We start from the raw sequence: 16,780 nt of genomic DNA, 5'->3' as shown, positions 1-16,780 counted from the left end.
CTCTGAGAATACAAGGGATGCTAAATTAGACTCTGGTTGAGTAATTAGTGCTGAAGTGGTACTTTGAAGGGGCGGAGTGAATCCGCTGAAAGTTTCTCAGAGCTGTTTAAATTCATGGTCCAAATTGACTTTTCCGAGGCTTTGGGAATCACACTTCATTTTCCATAAACTTTTCTGTTTCTTGCGCTTTCTTTCAACCCATCCATCTCTTTCTCTCGTGGGCCGTGAGGCGGTGGACATGTAGGTCATCTCTTTTACATAAACATCCCAGACAATTTCTCTGCGCTCAGAAACGCAAGACTCTCGCCGGCTTTTTTCCCATCATCCTTTTGATCACAGAAGTGTCCTGATTATCTGTATTTTCCCCAGACTTACCCGACCAGTGCGCATAAAAAAAAAAAAAAAATTCTCTGTGACCGTTCTGTTTGCATTTCCTTAGTTGGACAACGTCTGGTGCTGTTCCTGATCCGCACTGACACCTGCTCCGTAAAACCAGTTTCTGTATGAAGAAATGGCTTCAAACAGATCTTTTTGGAAAACCTTGTGAAGGAGAGCTCTTTGTATTTCAACCAGAGACACAACAGCTATCAGGAGCATAATTAGACCACAGTTCAAGTGGAATCAAAGGCTGTATTCTTTCTTAAACACAAAGGCTGATATCTTCCTCTTCAGAGGAGGTAAATATATGGAGGATCAACCACAAGCTTCAGATGTTCTATGAGACTCATTTATGAGATTCAGGCCAGTGTATTTATAGGCTGGTATATTCAGAAGTATAACTGATGGCCCCCAGATAATAACAACAAGGCAACAATGGCCCTATGTAATGATTTATCAGAGAATCAGGTGACGCTTTACCTTTCTGTCCTGACCGTCAGAGGTTTTTGCGGCAGAAAGATGTTATCAATGGAATATCTAGAGCGATCTGGAGAGATAGTCTCGACATAGTCTTTTATCTTGTTCTGTGCAAAACAGTCTTAAAGGTGAAGTGTGTAATTTTTGCTGCATTAGTGGCACCAGACAGAACTGCAAAAATAAGGACTGGCTATGTTTAATATGTAGTGCTAAAGTTGGTGTCAAATTGAAAAAAAAAAAAATAGGTTATTGTGCTGCAGGATTGATTTTTTTATTTATTGACGTTGAAGACATGCAACGGTGGCATAGTTTGTTTAGTTTTTTACTTCTGGCGATTGTATTTTAAGCATCAAAAGTTATTTAATACATTTTCTCCATACAACTTTTTTGATACAGTATAATCCGTCAAGTAAACAAGCCTTTGAGCTTAAAAAGAAACCTAAGTGTGCTTAGCACTGTCAATTTATAAATAATCTGGAGTGGTGTAATGCGAGTCTGGTAATTTTGCTTTTCTTACAGGTACTACTATCTGGCCTTCGTGCCCATCAGATGCCAGAGGGCAGTAGAGAGAACGACATTGTTATACTGCAGAGAGCCAAACTGGGCAAGACCAAGGTACAGTTATCATCATCCTATTGAAATATTTTGTTAATTTTTTGTTCATCATTTTTTTCTCCATTACTGTTCTTCAATTCAGTTTTGCAAAACAACAAAAAAATTACATGCATAGTTTTTGGTCCTATAATTAACACCTCTGTTTTGTAAAATTGGTATGTTTCGCCGGGCCGCGAAGAAATATAAAGCTGAGTATCATCAGCATAACAGTGAAAGCTAACACTGTGTTTCCTGATGATATCTCCCAAGGGTAACATGTAAAGCGTGAAGAGTAATGGCCCTAGTACTGAGCCTTGAGGTACTCCATAATGCATTTGTGATCGATATGATACCTCTTCATTCACTGCTGCGAATTGATGTCGGTCAAATAAGTACGATTTGAACCATGCTTATGCACTTCCATTAATGCCAACAAAGTTTTCTAGTCTATGCAAAAGAATGTTGTGGTCAGTAGTTTTGAATGCAGCACTAAGATCCAATAGCACTAATAGAGAGATACAACCACGATCAGATGATAAGAGCAGGTCATTTGTAACTCTAAAGAGAGCAGTCTCAGTACTATGATACGGTCTAAATCCTGACTGTAAATTCTCAGAGATACCATTTTTCTCTAAGAAGGAATATAATTGTGAGGATACTACCTTTTCTAGGTATCTTGGACATAAAATCAAGATTCGATATCGGTCTGTAATTAACTAGTTCTTTGGAGTCAATTTGTGTTTTTTTTTTGATGAGAGGCTTAATAACAGCCAGTTTGAAGGTTTTGGGGACATATCCTAATGACAATTGTAGTATTTTGTTTTCTTAGGACACAAAAAGCATTCTCATATAGATTTCTAAAATAACAGTTGAACCAATGATGTCACATGGACTATTTTAATGATTTACTAACTACATTTCTGTGCAAACCAGTTGCATTGCTGTCAATCAATGAGTAATCAATGACAGAATTGTAATTTTTTGGTGAACTAAGCTTTTAAATAACCAAGAAAATTAAGTGTGGATTGTTGCATGCTTATGAGGAGGAAGGGGCTTTCAGATTCCGATTATGAATGACAAAATAACCTTAACTCATACACTAGATGGTTGACTACATAGTGCATAAGTATATTGTATAAGTGCATAGTGTATAATGCATCATTTGGGACACAGCTAAGGTGATCGTTTAGTACCATAATTTTATGATCTATACTGTAGTACAGCCCCAGTATTTATTTATTTATTTATTTATTTCACACAGTGCATTTAAAAATTTTCAGACCCCTTCATTTTGTTGAATGACAAAGCCTTAACCAGATTTGTATTAACTTTGCTGAAGAAAAAAACTGAATTATCATTACCTAAAGCACATTTGGCAGCAATAACAGCAACCCAGGTTCACTGGGAAAAAAAATGTCTGTGATGACATTTCTGCCAAATGATATTACATTGCTTCTAGCACAATTCATGACACTTTTAAAGTGAAATGTTCAGTCAGTGGTGCAAGCTTTATCCAAAAACTGATGAACATAAATCTGCCAATGTTTAATTTTGTTTGCTGTTGTACATATCACAGAAATGAAGAGTTTGCTGTCTGGTGAGTGGTGCTAAAAAGTTAATGCTCTGCCCCATTTGGAAATAGCCACATATACACTTAACCACGTAATTATTAAACCTAACCGACAGTGTAAAATAAAAATGCTTGCTTGCTTCTACAAGGCAGTGTTGTACCAGGTGAGCTGCTGAGCAAGTTTACTACATCAGAAAATCCATACATATGGAGTTGGTTATGTGACGTGAAAATTAAAATGTATTAGTTTAAAAAAGTGCTCCATGTTGCATCCATATTACTATGACTGGCATTCAACTTATATCATAGGCTTTCATTTGTGTGCTCATAAAAACTGTGTCTACTAGAAAATGCACAGAGCAGGAAGAGCTCTGGACATTGACCAAACTAACTAAACAAGCTCTACACATGTCTGACTTTGTGCCTCAGAGAGGGTTAAGTGGGATGTCTACAATAGATATATGTAATTTATTATTAATTTACCTTTAATAGCACAGAAAAGCTTATCCTTTAGTGCATGCATTTATTTTATTTTTTTTTCAGACCAATGCTTGCAGAAAAAGTATTTATGCACCAAGGTCATGGTTTCGTTCCTAACATTCTTTCACAATCGCTCACTCTCACTTCTGTCTGTCTGAGAAGTTAAGGTAGTTATCTGGGGATCTAATTGACCAGATGGTTGGCATCTGCATCTCTGGAAAAAAAAAAGAAAAAGTTCAAAGTGTCCTTTTTCAACCTGAACCCCTTGATGGTGGTGTTTTTATTGTAAGGTATGAGCATGCTTCCCTGCATCTGCATAGATATGTGTGTTTGTGTCTTGCAGGTGTTTCTGAAGTACTATCACGTGGAGCAGCTCAATCTGATGTTGCGGGTGGTGTTGATGCAGGCCTACACCAAAGGCTGGCTGGGAGCTCGGCTGTACCGGAGAGAGAGAGAGAGAGAGAGAGAGAGAGAGAGAGAGAGAAACACAACAATGGAGCGATTATCATACAGTCAGGTTCTTGCAACCCAGACTCATTACCAAATGACTGTGATACAGTAATAGATGCATATGCAGGGCTCATGTTTAAGCTAGTTACAGAGGGTTTACTGCATTTTACATTTGTTGATCATGTGTGATGATTTATTTTTGCACCTGTCAGAATCTGAAGCAGATAAAGAGAGAACGTGAGCAGGCTGCTGTACAGATCAAGTCAGGTACACATCTCTAAACGCTCTGTGCAACTCAAATACAACTAATGTCACAATATTGTGGAAATATTCCCTGGAGAAATTCTACTCTCATTTTCTTTATTTTTTTTTTCTCTCTGTGTCTCTCAATTTCAATGTAGTGTGATTTACTGGCATGACAAACAACACTCATTTGTTATGCTATTGCATCGGAACTGCAAACGAGAAAAAAGAGCAAAATAAAGTATAATAGAAATTATGAAAATCAAACAAGAACAGCCAGGGGCGTCGGACTGGGGGTAAAACCAGTACTGATTACCAGGGCCCCAAAGGAAGAGAGGGCCCTTGAAAAGTCTGGAATATATTTAATTTTACCTGGTTATTTTCAGGGTGGGGGAGGGGGGGGCATGGGGGCCCATCAGGACTGCCTATACATACTACCAATGAACACTCCCAACTCCCATTAGAACAGAACTGCAAAATGAAAAAAAAAAAAAAAAAAATGTTTTTGACTAAAAAAACACTGAATATTTAAATATTTTTATTATTGATATTTAATATAATACAAAAATCAAACAAAACAGCATTCTAATACAGAATTTTATTTATATATATATATATATATATAGAATTTTATTTATATATATATATATATATATATATATATATATATATATATATATATATATATATATATATATATATATATATATATATATATATATATATATATATATATATATATATATTTTTTTGTTTTAGAAATGAATGTTTATTTAGTGCATTCAATTGACAATTTAAAAGTGACAGTGAACATTCATAATGTTACAAAATATTTAAAATATTTTTGAAATGAATTCTGTTCTTTTGAACTTTCTATTAATAAACAAAATGTATCACAGTTTCCATAAAAAAAAAAAAAATTACACAGCACAACTGTTTTCAGCGATGATAATAAGATGAAATGTTTATTGTGAAGACTGATGTAATGATGCTGAAAATTCAGCTTTGCCATTACTTGAATAAATTACATTTTAAAATATATTCAAACAGTAGTGTTATTTTTAACTGTATTTATTTATTTTTTTTCACAACATTGATGTCTTTGTTGTAGTTTTGATCAAATAAATGCAGGCTTTGGGATAAAAGATTATTTCGGAAACATTATAAAATCATGCTGACCCCAAACTTTTGAATGTAAGTGTAATTAAACATAAAACAAATGTAATTATCAAGTTGACTGGAGCATTTGGAAAAATAAGAAAGAAAAAGCTCTTTCTTTCTGTCTTTCCAAACTAGGAATTTTTTTTTTTTTTTTTTTTTTTTTTTAGCTCAACAAACAATCCCATGAACCAGTGCTGCTAAATTAATAATGTGTGAAGCCAGCGTCTCTTTTGCAAGTTTGGGTCACAGAATTGGTCCCCATGTTTCAGTAGAATTCTGCATTTCTATCCTCTCACCTTTCTCCCATCTCATTACAAATCCAGAAAAAAACAACAAAAAAGAGAGGGAAGAGAGACGCATGGGGTGCCCATGCCACTCCCTGCCACTTCCTCTCTCACATTCCCGGCCCATTACAGACTCTCACATACCAGAAACAAAATGGCTTTTTATACTGTCACCCTTTTCTTCTGAAATGTAAATGAATTCTTACTTGGTGTGGCCTGACGGAGATCAAAGCGGGCGTATTAACCTTCTCGGGGCGCGTCTTCTGAGGGCGTGAGGAGGGAGGGGTCCAGGGGGAGGAAGGAGAGGGAGGAGTGGTGCTATTGTTCTCCTCTGCTCTTCTGGAGTACTTCAGTTCCCCTTTTTGGCAGACGTCTCTCTCTGGCTCTGTGCTCGCTGGTGCAGGTGGCGCGGTGTTTGGCCACATGTTCAGAGCCGTGTAGAGGTGTGTGCATCCACTTTGAGGTGGGCCGCATTAGCATTTCTAAAACAAACACTCGTCTTTCAATGATTGAGATCCATAGGCTGAGAATATGCTGAGCACAGTATGCAAATTAAACAGCAGCTTTCAGTAGAGAAAATGTTTTTTTATATTCATATAGGATATCCATAAGATATCTATAGGAAATTACTGGTGAGCATTCTGTTTTGATGTTTATCTCACACAACCAAAACTATAGTAAATGGCAACTATATGAAAGATTCTATAAAGCCTGCATTCATTGTTTTATGATGTCAGTTTTAAAGCCCACCCAAAACATCATTGACTCACTTCATGTCATTCCAGACCTGTATGCATTTAAAAAAAGAAAAAAAAAAAATGTTATTTTGAAGAATGTCACTAACCAACCAGTTTCAGGTTTCCTTTTTTATTTTTTAATACAGTGGACGTCAGTGGAACCATAACTTTTTTAGAATGTCTTTTTTTTGTGTGTGTTTTCTATAGAAGAAAGAAACTCATACAAGTTTGAAAAGGCATGAGAGGAATAATTGATGACAGAATTGATTTTGAATTAATTGAATTCATTTTTGGGTGAATCTCTCTGCATCCATTGCCTTATAAAAACACCTTATAATTTGTTTTATTGTCTATTGGTTAATCATAACAATAGTTATAATACATTATAATACCTACGTATTAGTAGTTATAATTTTTATGAGTGTGATCATTTTATAACACATTATAAACACCATGTTTTATCCACTTTTAAGTTATAATGGATTATAGTTCCTATAGTTATAATGTATTATAAGTCTCTTAAATTGTCATTGTCAGTATCTTCCTACATCTTTAGAGTGGTTTGGAGTGGTTGTTTATATTTGAGTATAATGTTGAATTTACAATACATGTGCAAATGTGTCATAAAGCACATTCATGATAATTTATAGCTACTAAAAAAAAAAAAAAACCTAGATAAAGACGAATCAAATATAATTACCACATTATAAAGCCTTTTGGATTTTTTTCAAGAAGACTTTGCATTTCTCACTTTACAGTAAAAGTAAGATGTAGTAAGATAGTGTGCAGATTTTAAATAAACAATGTCAATATGAGACTTACTGTATAGCTATATGGGAATAAAGTATACACCAATGACATACTGCATGTTAACGTGGTTTAAAAATTAGCAATTTTCTGTTGAGTAAATTAACTGTATAGGAAGCAGTCGAGACTGGCAAGTTAGTTTCTACTATGATGCATACCGTGGTAAAGCAGCCATTTACGTTGTGTACAAGAAACACACTCCTGGATGAATATACATCTATACACCCACCACAACACATGGCAAACTATCCAGTTCCACACTGTTTCCAGTGGTTTGTTTGAGTTTACAGGCCTCTATTCACACCCGGATCTGCTCTGATTAAAGCTAAAGTTTTGTAAGTTTTAATTGGACGTCTCATTGAAAGTGGAATAAATGACTGCTTTAGCATTTTAGAGCAGCGCTGCTCCTTTCATGTGTTCTGGGGTTTACACGCATTTGTATGAGTGATAAAGTACTAATTACTCACTCAGAGCGCATTGTGTTTTTATCCTAAACATTCACTTAGTGTGTCTGATCAAAGGAAACGATTTATCCGAATCTATGTACACAAGTAGGAAACTTTTACATTGCATTCGATACAACCAAAAAGAAAAAATAGCTATTAGTCATACTTATTTGTGGGATTTTTTTTTAATTAATGTAGTTTGCAGACATCACCATTATCATTGCTCAAACTCAGTGTTTGTGATTTGGACAAACCCACTCTGTGTGTTAATCTTTAGAGCCCCTTTTTTTGCTACAGGTTCCTCAGTTGGTGTGCTATTACATTTCTGAGCAATCATATATATTTATAATTCTCTCGTTGTATATGATAAAGCTAATAAATTGTGATTTGTACTATTTTATTCATTGTTTGATCATGTGAATGTGTGTTACAGCATACAGAGGCTACAGAGTCAGGAAAGACTACAGACAGAGTTGACAATGGACTGGGTGAGTGAGGGTGTGTTCATTGTGTTTGTTTCCTTTGTATGTTATCATAGTGTATTTTTGCATGATTGTGTGTTTAGATATCTGTTTGTTCTATACACTAGGTCCCCAAGGCCTGTCCCAGTGATGTTGTGTTATGGTGTGTGCAAGCATTGTATTCACCTTCCTTAAGTCACAACTCTTGAGTGACAATCAACTCGCATGCACATGCACTCTATGAATAAACACTAGTAGATGATCGTCTTTAACCTTTGACAGCAGGTTCTGTTTCTGACAGATTATGTTGCGGTACTGAATGCAAGTCAGTGTACAACAAAATGCTGATCAACTCAATTATAAATATCAGCTCATTATTTATAAATATATATATATATATATATATATATATATATATATATATATATATATATATATATATATATATATATATATATATATATAGATATATATATATATATATATATATATATATATATATATATATATATATATTTAATTTGAAAAAGAAAAAAAAAACATGCACGAAACAAAACTTGTATTAGTTTAGTTTAGTTTTGTTTTGCTTTGGGATTTTATTCGGATTGTTGTTTTTTTTTTTCTTCTCTTGTCTTGTCTTGGTTTGTTTTTTCATAAATGACACAAACTGCACTCAATCATGCACTGCCCTCCACAGTTCAAGGTGTAACAGGATGTGCACTAGACACTTTTTGAAACATATTTTAAAATGTTTGCATGTTTAAAAGAATATGAATCCTAATTTACATTCCTACTTAATTAAAACGAGCTCTCTGAGCTATGCCCTAAGTTTAGGGATTTGTAGAACAAAATTATATTATTTTTTAGACCTATGCAGCAGAGAGATTGCTGACAATCATATCGCATAATATATATCGTAAAATCCAAAGTTTTCATCTGCCCTCCCATATCTGAGAGTGTTTTGGGTGAGTGTATATGTTTATGTGCATGCGTGTGTGTGTGTATCCTCCAGCCAGTTGGCTTATCAGAGGGGATTCTCAATGCTTGTTTATATCAGAAGTCTCAGTGGTGAAACTTCAAACCTCACACTTTGCTATTCTGTTTCATCAGGGCTGGAGAGAAGCGTTATAGATTTATTTTGACATCAACTGGCCCAATTTTCCCTTGTAAAGTTCATAAACTTACCTACATGCTCATTAGCTGACAGGAGCAGGTGTGTGTGTGTGTGTGTGTGTGTGTGTGTGTGTGTGTGTGTGTGTGTGTGTGTGTGTGTGTGTGTGTGTGTGTGTGTGTGTGTGTGTGTGTGCCTTTAAATCATACATGTTCATCAGAATTACTGCACTAAACAGTTATGTCAGTGTTGGTGACTGTGACAAACTGGATTATGATGTCATTGATATTGACATTGAAATTTTGTGTTGCTCATGAGACTTATGGCCTGACACAAATTTTTGCTGTGAAGCTATTCACAGATCCATTTTTTTTTTTAAATGGATAACTGAATTTTTACATACACTGTGTAAAAAATATTGTGGTTAAAGGCCTGTTCACACCAAGAATGATAACTATAAAAATAACTATATAAGCTTCCAAAGCACTGTTTATTATAAACAAGTGCTGCAGTTTTGCCACTTTAAGTGCTCAAGCCCTTCAAAGCAGGCTGCCAGTGTTTTAACATTTACATTTATTCATTTAGCAGACACTTTTCTCCAAAGCAACTTACAATTGGGGAATACAGCGATTCATTCAGAGGAAAATAGATACAGGAAGTGCTCGTAATACCAAGTTTCAAGCATTGTTTAAATAAGTACAAGCTAGACAGGGAAATATTAAAGAAAAGAGTAAAAGTTTATTATTATTATTATTATTAGGATGAAGTCAGATAGTGACGAAAGAGGTGAGTTTTCAGCTGATGCTTGAAAATTGTCAGGGATTCAGCATTGCAGATTCTGGAAAGTGATTTTGAGCCTCTCTGTGATGGTACCACAAGACGTAGCTCACTAGCAGATCTCAGACTTCTGGAGGGGATGTAGATCCGTAAGAGTGAGTGGAAGTAGGTGGGTGCTGAGCCTGTGCCTGTTCTATATGCAAGCATCAGTGTCTTGAACGTCATGCGAGCTGTAACCGAGAGCCAGTGCAGGGATATAAAGAGAGGTGTGGCGTGGACTCTTTTGGGCTCGTTGAAGACCAGTGGTGCGACTGTATTCTGAATCATTTGTAGAGGTTTGATTGTGCTTGATGGAAGTCCAGCCAGAAGAGCATTGCAGTAGTCCAGCCTGGAAATGACAAGGGCCTGGACAAGAAGTTGTGCAGCATGGTCTGTTAGGAAGGACCTGATTTTTCTGATATTGTGCAATACAAACCATCAAGATTGAGCAGTTTTTGCAATGTGGTCTTTTAAAGTTAGCTGGTCATCAAAGATTACACCAAGTTTTCTGACGGGGTAATTGTTGATGAACCTAGCTGGATGGTGACATCATGCTGTAGAGTTGGAGTGGCAGGGAAGACAAGAAGCTCATTCTTTGCCAGGTTGAGCTGTAGGTGATGTTCTTTCATCCATGCTGAGATGTCTGCCAGGCAGCCTGAGATCCATGCAGCTACCGTTGGGTCATCTGGTTTAAATGAAAGATAAAGCAGAATGTCATCAGCATAGCAATGGTAGGAGAAGCCATGTGCCTGTTTGATGGGACCCAGTGATGTAGTGTATATGGAGAAATGGAGGGGTCCAAAAACTGATCCCTGAGGAACCCCAGTGACTAGTTGATTTGCTTTGGATACCTTCCCTCTCCAGGCCACCCTGAAAGCCTACCAGTGAGATAGGATTCAAACCAGCAAAGTGGAATCCCTGTGATGCCCAGTGATGAGAGGGCAGACAGGAGGATCTGATGATTGACAGTGTCAAAAGCGGCAGATAGATCCAGGAAAATAAGAACTGATGATTTGGAATCAGGTTTTGCAATCTGCAAGGTTTCAGTCTCTGGCAGTGGCACAGTCTCAGTTGAATGGCCACTCCTGAAACCTGACTGGTTAGTGTCCAGTTGGTTGTTCTGAGAAAGAAGTAATGATACCTGGTTAAAAACAACTAGTTTGAGTGTTTTTGCTATAAATGGAAGAAGTGAGACAAATCTGTAGCTATCTGCAAATAAAGTGTTTAATGTAGGTTTTTTGAGCAGTGGGGTTACCCGAGCCTGCTTGAATGCAGTGGGGAAGGTGCCTGTGAGCAGAGATGTGTTGATGATATGTGTGAGTGCAGGAGAGATTGCTTGGGGAAGGTGTGAGGTGATTGGGTCTAGAAGGCATGTTATAGGGTGGCTGGAGAGGAGAAGTTTCGATACTTCTGCCTCAGTGAGGGGACAGAAGGAGAAGAGGGGAGTTTTAGGCGTGGATGTGGTTGGTTTGAGTTCCTGTGTGTGTGCAGCTGAAGAATTGACTACTGATTGTTCTAGTTTTGTCTGTGAAGAATGTGGTGAAATCATCAGCTGTAATAGAAGTGGTGGGAGGTGGTGGAGGGGGACAGAGGAGAGAATTGAATCTGTTAAAGAGATTACGTGTGTCTGGAGCGCTGTTGATCTTGTTGTGGAGATTGCAGATTTGGCAGTACAGACTTAAGCAGAGAAGGATAAAAGCAAAGACTGATACGTACTCAGGTCTGACGGCTCTTTTGATTTGCGCCATTTTCTCTCTGCTGCCTTGAGCTTGGACTGATGCTCACGAAGAACATCGGATAACCAGGGGTTAGAAGGAGCAGCAACTGCTGGCCTGAAGGAGAGAGGACAAATATCATCCATACAAGAAGTTAAAGTGGAGCAGAATCTTTATCATTATAGATATCTTACTTGATGTGAACGGGCCTTAACTGAGATAATTGGTCTTGGAAGAAATGGAAATTCTGTCATTTACTGATCATCATGTTCTTTCAAACATGTATGACTTTCTTCCATCTGTGAAACAAACAAAATAAAGTTATTTTAAGTACGTTAGGGTCAAAACAACAAAAAGAAAGAAAGAAAGAAAGAAAGAAAGGTTTGTCTTGGCAAATCTGAGAACAGTGTAAAGCATTGTTGAGATTGCTTCTGAAATATTATCATATTATGAGAACTTTTTTTTTTTTTTTTTGCCCAGAAACTGATATACACAGAATTTTTAAGAACAGCACAATATATAATGAAAATCTACAACATGTGAAATAAGAATAATGCAATTGCATAACAGAATAAATACACAAGGACTTTTGTAGCGTAATGAGAGGAAGCAGCTGGACCTGGTGCTGGAGAACATGTGCTGTTGAGTGTTCTGGACCTTTTTTCTGGTCCGCTGTTCTTGAAATCAGACGGGACTTCATAGGCCACTCAATGCCACACATTGTTTTTTGAGCAGATGTTTACAATGGTTTGAAAGAGAGAGTGATGTGAACCAGAATACTCACAATATAAGTGTTGCAGTAATGCAGTCATCTGCTATCAATGACATCATCTCGTAATAAACTAAATCATTTTCTTGGAATAATGGAAATCCCAAACTTGCAGTTTGTGGGGAATTCTGATAGTTTTCTGAAAGAAGATCCTCCATCAGTCACCTCCCAGATGAAAAGGTCAGATGTGATCATTCCTGAAAGTATTTGTACAATTTTAAACACAAAAGAGACGGTTTTTCAAAACTGCACCATAAAGGTTTCCCCTGCTTTTATGGTGCTCCCTGTCCTTTTGCCCTTGGTCACTTTATGCTTTTATAGTATGGAATAATGCAGCACAGGTTTGAAACAACTGAGTAAACATTGACAGAATTTTCATTTTTGAACGAACTAGTCCTTAATTGTACGTCTGATACGGCTCATGTTAATGTGAACTCTGCTGTCACCTAACTGCAGTTGATATTACACAGAGCAACCCTCAGATCAAACAGCACAGTCCTTGAGACAAAAGAGACAGTTCCCTCACAGATAATTCACTTCTCCGCTGAGAGAGAGTAGAAAGCGAGGAACCCAGGGAGGTAGAGAGAGAAGGAGTGAATCAAAAGGCTGGAAAAGCGTGGTAGAGAGTAAACGCTGACTTCTCCCTGAGGTGATTTGTCTTTTCGCTGCTCTCTCTACAGATGTTGGAGCCCCTTTTTTCCAGTAAAGACCTGAGGTTCTTTGCTAGGACTTTGATATCCTACTCGAATTCAATATGTGAAATAGTAGAGCCACTCTGTGACTTGGAGCACATCGCTGAGCTTTGAAGTCTGATCCAATTTTTGCTGCTCGCCATTTGATGTTGAAAGGATGAGATGAAGAAAACGTACAGTTTTTGCCAGTAACTCTGCTGAGCATATGTAAGATTAAAACAGCCCGCTCCTTTGGAGGGTGTACTTAGAAATGTTAAGCAGATTAATTCTTTCCTATAGCTCTTTTATTCAAAGATAAAATTAAATGTGTGTGGAAGTCTGCGAGGACGGCCTCCGTTATTTCCTGCATTACAATGAAGCGAGCGTGACGAGAGAGAAAGAGAGGGAGTGCTCTGGTGCCAGTGCATTAGCACTTACTGTTGCCAAACACTGTGTTAATGGATACTCCAAAGCAGCCTGCTCTTAATAAATCACTTCAATTAATTCACACAAAAGACCCGCTGCTGTTTTATTCATTATGATGAGCTTGTTTGTATTTGTTCGCTTTGTTTCCTGATGTGTTTTCTGTTGACGTGGGTGTGTGTGTGCATTTCTTTTCAGGTTGTCTCTGTCAGCAGAGAGGACAGCTCCGGTGACGCGTCTGTGCTGAAGACAGACAAATGGTGTGACAGCAGAGAGAGAGACGGGCTGCAGGAGCGACCGGCACTGAGCAAGCAGGGTGAGTCCACACACACACACACGTGTACACACACACACACACGTAACATTCCCACAGTCCCTTATGAACAAAAACACAGACACACAAATTACCCAACATTTACTCTACCTGTTGTTCTTCCAAATGGACTTTTGGAACAACTTAACTCCTTTTTTTCCATAAAATGAAAGTGTGACCTGTTGTCAAGGTCAGAAATACCATAAAAGTACTTCAGCACCTTCAAAGTTGGATCTGTGACATGACACGTGCGATAAGGCATCACTGAAATCAAATCCTGCACAACATGTCTTTATGCCAAGCTTGAACACACAGAAGAATCCCTTGTGAAAAAGAAGCATAGTTTTAAAAACTGTATTTATTATGGAAATAACATACTTTAAAAGAATTCACGGTAACACTTTATTTTAAGGTGTCCTTGTTACATGTTACATGTACTTACTATTATAATAACTATAAATTATGCATAATCATGTGCAAGTAACCCTAAGCCGAACCCTAATCCTAACCCTAATCATTTACTAAGTACATGTAGTGAATTAATATTACTCAGTACTTAAATATATAATTACGCTGTAACAATGACCTTAAAATAAAGTATAACCGAATATACTATGCTAAGTGTGAACTGAATGAATGAAAGGAAAATGTCTTATAGTATAAATTTATATGTAATGCAGTTAGCTGAAACTTAGAGTTCTTTTTCACCCACTTAAGTAAGACTTTCATAATTACTTCTATTGTCTGCTGAAGCATTTATGATAAACTAAATATAGTTGAATTTCAATTCTAGTATGATGCATTTAAATTTATTTGCCATTACACATTTGTAATAATAAAGGTGTAGTTTAGTACATTGAAAATATCTTGTTGAAAATATCTTGTTGTTAAATATAATATTGTATAACAATTTAATTTATTATAATTTACATGTGCTTTAGTAAGTTAAAACATCAAAAATAGCTGAACTTCTTTAAAGCATGACAAAATGTTTTTTTTATGTACTGTACTTAAAGTAAAACTTTTAATTAGACAGTATTGCAAAATGCACTTTTAAAAGTGAACTTAAGTGTGTTAAGAAACATGAAAGTGAACTCTTTTAAAGTATAGTTAATTAGCCTTTTATTTCCTTAATATTATTTTCCAGTACTTTTTTTATGTACTTTTAAGAAGTATACATTTTATACAAACAGAAAATATTTGTTTTAGTACGTATGCTAAAAATATCACTTCCTTACATGAAGCTTTAAAAATGACCACAAGTCAAAAGAAAACACACATAAGAAAACCACAAGTCATATGCAGAACATGTCTTTATGCCAAGCTTGAACACACAGAAGAATCCCTGTGACAAAGAAGCTTTTAAAAACTGTATTTATATGGAAATCACATACTTTAAAAGAATTCACGGTATGCAGGCGCGCAAGAAGCTTCATCATGCGGGGGGGGCTTAGGGCTGGGTTGGAAAATATGTGACGTCATTATGTTGTGACTGACGACATTAAATTTCTCTACTAGTCTTCTCCCCTGGCGTGATTGTTACTGTTTTATACACAAAAATTGTACTTGATGTACTTGTACTTTGATGTTTAATAAAAATAAATAAATAAATAAAAATAATAAAAAAAAAATCTCTGTACTGTTTAGGCTATGTGTTGTAGCCATTAAAGAAAACATATTTGGTTTCATATTTGTTTAAATATTATAGGCTAATGTAATTTTTTTATTTATTTAATCAATGTTTATTATGAAAGTGAGCATGCAGCCAGAGAAAGATATGATACATCATGCGCAATAGCCTATGAGACATGGAGTGGGTAAGACATGATTTTGACCACTTTATTGAGTTTTGTTTTGTAGAAAGACTCTGTTTAAAAGATTTTCGTTTTTTATAAATTGTATCTTAATTTTAATCAATATTTTATCAACCCATTGCCTGTATTTAATAAACAAGCAAATATATTAGCAGACAATGTAATAAGGTACCGGCACATCACTTGTATTGCACGTGAACTGGAGGGCTCAGAAAAACTCAGCTTGTGCCTCACAGACAGTTTTGAGAAATATAGACTATCTATTATAAAAAGCTTAAAAATGTCTACTTTTAAACGAAAATATTCAAAACGAAAATAAATAGGCTACTCTCTGAATATGTAGGCCTAATCCATATGAAATGTGCATTTCTCTCTGGCGTTCATGGCGAGTCCGCATCGTCTTTGCAGCGACACAGAAAACACCATTTTATTAATAAACAATTAAATGTCTCCTTGCTATTTTTGACAAATTCATAATCATTTCTTCAGCCGGTTCTTTGTGGCAAAATTATGCATGCGGTCGTGCGCTTGAGAGCGGCTAGTAAACGCCCATTATTCTGACGGAAGCCAATTATTCTGACGGTGACGGAAGCATTCCTGAGGAGGCTAGGTTAGTCTTTTATCAACGAAATATTAAAATAATTAATCATTAGTTTATATCTTATACACTATATCTTAATCCCACAATAAACACATTGTTATGTCTGTTTTTTTTATTTTTAGTTTATTTTTTTCACGTTTTTAAGTACAATATTAGGTTAGTCCAAACACCAGGACAACGCACGGCTGATGCTATGACGGGGGGGGGCTGCAGCCCCCGCAGCACCCCCCTTCCCGCGCCATTGGTCATATGAACTACTTTATGGTGCATTTTAAAGTTTGACATGAATGAGCAACACAAGCATTCTGCTAAATGTCTTTTTTTAAGTTCCATGCAAGAAAGAAAGTCATGCAGGTTTGTAAGTACATGAGGGTGAGTAAATGATGACAGAATCTTAATTTTCTGGCTAAAATATTCCTTTAATACTAGAAGTACCTGCTTTTCTCTCTCTGTCTCTTT

General features: G+C 36.3%; 1 pseudogene; it reads left to right on the top strand.

The window, feature by feature from the left end:
* The window catches only part of LOC109052991, a 118,252-nt pseudogene that overhangs the window by 74,381 nt on the left and 27,091 nt on the right, over positions 1–16,780 (top strand).

The sequence above is a fragment of the Cyprinus carpio genome, chromosome B9 (assembly GCF_018340385.1).
Source record: "Cyprinus carpio isolate SPL01 chromosome B9, ASM1834038v1, whole genome shotgun sequence".
In the NCBI taxonomy this organism is placed as follows: domain Eukaryota; kingdom Metazoa; phylum Chordata; class Actinopteri; order Cypriniformes; family Cyprinidae; genus Cyprinus; species Cyprinus carpio.
The sequence above is the reverse complement of the archived record's forward strand: the minus strand, read 5'-3'. Positions and strand labels throughout refer to the sequence as shown.